This window comes from Daucus carota, chromosome 1 (genome assembly GCF_001625215.2).
Source record: "Daucus carota subsp. sativus chromosome 1, DH1 v3.0, whole genome shotgun sequence".
Lineage (NCBI taxonomy): Eukaryota > Viridiplantae > Streptophyta > Magnoliopsida > Apiales > Apiaceae > Daucus > Daucus carota.
Window position 1 is genome coordinate 15,382,655 of NC_030381.2, and position 4,721 is coordinate 15,387,375.

The window sequence follows — 4,721 nt, forward strand, 5'->3', positions numbered from 1 at the left end:
TCTCGAATTCCCGTATACTAACCCCTTTGAGATTTATCGAAAAACCGAGTCCATGCCATATAGGCACCGATTCGGCTACGAATTGAGCCGAATAAAATTCTATGAACTCCTAATAACCCATAGGGAAAATATATGTAAAAATATCCACGAGGTGGTCCGACTCAATGGGTCTCGAATTCCCGTGTACTAACCCCTTTGAGATTTATCAAAAAACCGAGTCCATGCCATATAGGCACCGATTCGGCTACGAATTGAGCCGAATAAAATTTTATGAATTCCTATAACCCATAGTGAAAATATATAAAAATATCCACGAGGTGGTCCGACTCAATGGGTCTCGAATTCCTGTGTACTAACCCTTTTGAGATTTATCGATAAACCAAGTTGATGCCATATCGGCATCGATTCGACTCAAAATAGAGCCAAATAAAGTTTTATGAACTCCAATAAACCCATAGGGAAAATATATATATAAAAATATTCACGGGGTGGTCCGACTCAATAGGTCACGAAATCTCGTGTATTAACCCCTTTCATATTTATCAAAAAATCGAGTCCATTCCATATCGGCACCAAATCGGCTCCGAATCGAGCCGAATAAAATTCTATGAACTCTTTTAAATCCATAGGGAAAATATATGTAAAAATATCCACGAGGTGGTCCGACTCAATTGAACTCGAATTCCCGTGTACTAACCTCTTTGAGATTTCTCGAAAAACCGAGTCCATGCCATGTAGGCACCGATTCGGCTACGAATTGAGCCGAATAAAATTCTATGAACTCCTATAAACCCATAGGGGAAATATAAGTAAAAATATCGACGAGGTGGTCCGACTCAATTGATCTCGAATTCCCGTGTACTAACCCCTTTGAGATTTTTCGAAAAACAAAGTCCATGCCATATAGGCACCGATTCGGCTACGAATTGAGCCGAATAAAATTTTAAGAATTCCTATAAACCCATAGGGAAAATATATTTAAAAATAACCACGAGGTGGTCCGACTCAATGGGTCTCGAATTCCAGTGTTAGTAACCCCTTTGAGATTTATCAAAAAACCGTGTCCATTCCATATAGGCACCGATTCAGCTACGAAGTGAGCCGAATAAAATTCTATGAACTCCTAATAACCCATAGGGAAAATATATGTAAAAATATCCACGAGGTGGTCCGACTCAATTGATCTCGAATTCCCGTGTACTAACCCCTTTGAGATTTATCGAAAAACCGAGTCCATGTCATATAGGCACCGATTCGGCTACGAATTGAGCCGAATAAAATTTTATGAATTCCTATAAACCCATAGGGGAAACATAAGTAAAAATATCAACAAGATGGTCCGACTCAGTTGATCTCGAATTCCCGTATACTAACCCCTTTGAGATTTATCGAAAAACCGAGTCCATGCCATATAGGCACCGATTCGGCTATGAATTGAGCCGAATAAAATTCTATGAACTCCTAATAACCCATAGGGAAAATATAGGTAAAAATATCCACGAGGTGGTCCGACTAAATTGATCTCGAATTCCCGTGTACTAACCCCTTTGAGATTTATCGAAAAACCGAGTCCATGCCATATAGGCACCGATTCGGCTACGAATTGAGCCGAATAAAATTTTATGAATTCCTATAAATCCATAGTGAAAATATACATAAAAATAACCACGAGGTGGTCCGACTCAATGGGTCTCGAATTCCTGTGTACTAACCCTTTTGAGATTTATCGATAAACCAAGTTGATGCCATATCGGCATCGATTCGACTCAAAATAGAGCCAAATAAAGTTTTATGAACTCCAATAAACCCATAGGTAAAATATATATATAAAAATATTCACGGGGTGGTCCGACTCAATAGGTCACGAAATCTCGTGTATTAACCCCTTTCATATTTATCAAAAAATCGAGTCCATTCCATATCGGCACCAAATCGGCTCCGAATCGAGCCGAATAAAATTCTATGAACTCTTTTAAATCCATAGGGAAAATATATGTAAAAATATCCACGAGGTGGTCCGACTCAATTGAACTCGAATTCCCGTGTACTAACCTCTTTGAGATTTCTCGAAAAACCGAGTCCATGCCATGTAGGCACCGATTCGGCTACGAATTGAGCCGAATAAAATTCTATGAACTCCTATAAACCCATAGGGGAAATATAAGTAAAAATATCGACGAGGTGGTCCGACTCAATTGATCTCGAATTCCCGTGTACTAACCCCTTTGAGATTTTTCGAAAAACAAAGTCCATGCCATATAGGCACCGATTCGGCTACGAATTGAGCCGAATAAAATTTTAAGAATTCCTATAAACCCATAGGGAAAATATATTTAAAAATAACCACGAGGTGGTCCGACTCAATGGGTCTCGAATTCCAGTGTTAGTAACCCCTTTGAGATTTATCAAAAAACCGTGTCCATTCCATATAGGCACCGATTCAGCTACGAAGTGAGCCGAATAAAATTCTATGAACTCCTAATAACCCATAGGGAAAATATATGTAAAAATATCCACGAGGTGGTCCGACTCAATTGATCTCGAATTCCCGTGTACTAACCCCTTTGAGATTTATCGAAAAACCGAGTCCATGTCATATAGGCACCGATTCGGCTACGAATTGAGCCGAATAAAATTTTATGAATTCCTATAAACCCATAGGGGAAACATAAGTAAAAATATCAACAAGATGGTCCGACTCAGTTGATCTCGAATTCCCGTATACTAACCCCTTTGAGATTTATCGAAAAACCGAGTCCATGCCATATAGGCACCGATTCGGCTACGAATTGAGCCGAATAAAATTCTATGAACTCCTAATAACCCATAGGGAAAATATATGTAAAAATATCCACGAGGTGGTCCGACTAAATTGATCTCGAATTCCCGTGTACTAACCCCTTTGAGATTTATCGAAAAACCGAGTCCATGCCATATAGGCACCGATTCGGCTACGAATTGAGCCGAATAAAATTTTATGAATTCCTATAAACCCATAGTGAAAATATACATAAAAATAACCACGAGGTGGTCCGACTCAATGGGTCTCGAATTCCTGTGTACTAACCCTTTTGAGATTTATCGATAAACCAAGTTGATGCCATATCGGCATCGATTCGACTCAAAATAGAGCCAAATAAAGTTTTATGAACTCCAATAAACCCATAGGGAAAATATATATATAAAAATATTCACGGGGTGGTCCGACTCAATAGGTCACGAAATCTCGTGTATTAACCCCTTTCATATTTATCAAAAAATCGAGTCCATTCCATATCGGCACCAAATCGGCTCCGAATCGAGCCGAATAAAATTCTATGAACTCTTTTAAATCCATAGGGAAAATATATGTAAAAATATCCACGAGGTGGTCCGACTCAATTGAACTCGAATTCCCGTGTACTAACCTCTTTGAGATTTCTCGAAAAACCGAGTCCATGCCATGTAGGCACCGATTCGGCTACGAATTGAGCCGAATAAAATTCTATGAACTCCTATAAACCCATAGGGGAAATATAAGTAAAAATATCGACGAGGTGGTCCGACTCAATTGATCTCGAATTCCCGTGTACTAACCCCTTTGAGATTTTTCGAAAAACAAAGTCCATGCCATATAGGCACCGATTCGGCTACGAATTGAGCCGAATAAAATTTTAAGAATTCCTATAAACCCATAGGGAAAATATATTTAAAAATAACCACGAGGTGGTCCGACTCAATGGGTCTCGAATTCCAGTGTTAGTAACCCCTTTGAGATTTATCAAAAAACCGTGTCCATTCCATATAGGCACCGATTCAGCTACGAAGTGAGCCGAATAAAATTCTATGAACTCCTAATAACCCATAGGGAAAATATATGTAAAAATATCCACGAGGTGGTCCGACTCAATTGATCTCGAATTCCCGTGTACTAACCCCTTTGAGATTTATCGAAAAACCGAGTCCATGTCATATAGGCACCGATTCGGCTACGAATTGAGCCGAATAAAATTTTATGAATTCCTATAAACCCATAGGGGAAACATAAGTAAAAATATCAACAAGATGGTCCGACTCAGTTGATCTCGAATTCCCGTATACTAACCCCTTTGAGATTTATCGAAAAACCGAGTCCATGCCATATAGGCACCGATTCGGCTACGAATTGAGCCGAATAAAATTCTATGAACTCCTAATAACCCATAGGGAAAATATATGTAAAAATATCCACGAGGTGGTCCGACTAAATTGATCTCGAATTCCCGTGTACTAACCCCTTTGAGATTTATCGAAAAACCGAGTCCATGCCATATAGGCACCGATTCGGCTACGAATTGAGCCGAATAAAATTTTATGAATTCCTATAAACCATAGGGAAAATATACATAAAAATAACCACGAGGTGGTCCGACTCAATGGGTCTCGAATTCCTGTGTACTAACCCTTTTGAGATTTATCGATAAACCAAGTTGATGCCATATCGGCATCGATTCGACTCAAAATAGAGCCAAATAAAGTTTTATGAACTCCAATAAACCCATAGGGAAAATATATATATAAAAATATTCACGGGGTGGTCCGACTCAATAGGTCACGAAATCTCGTGTATTAACCCCTTTCATATTTATCAAAAAATCGAGTCCATTCCATATCGGCACCAAATCGGCTCCGAATCGAGCCGAATAAAATTCTATGAACTCTTTTAAATCCATAGGGAAAATATATGTAAAAATATCCACGAG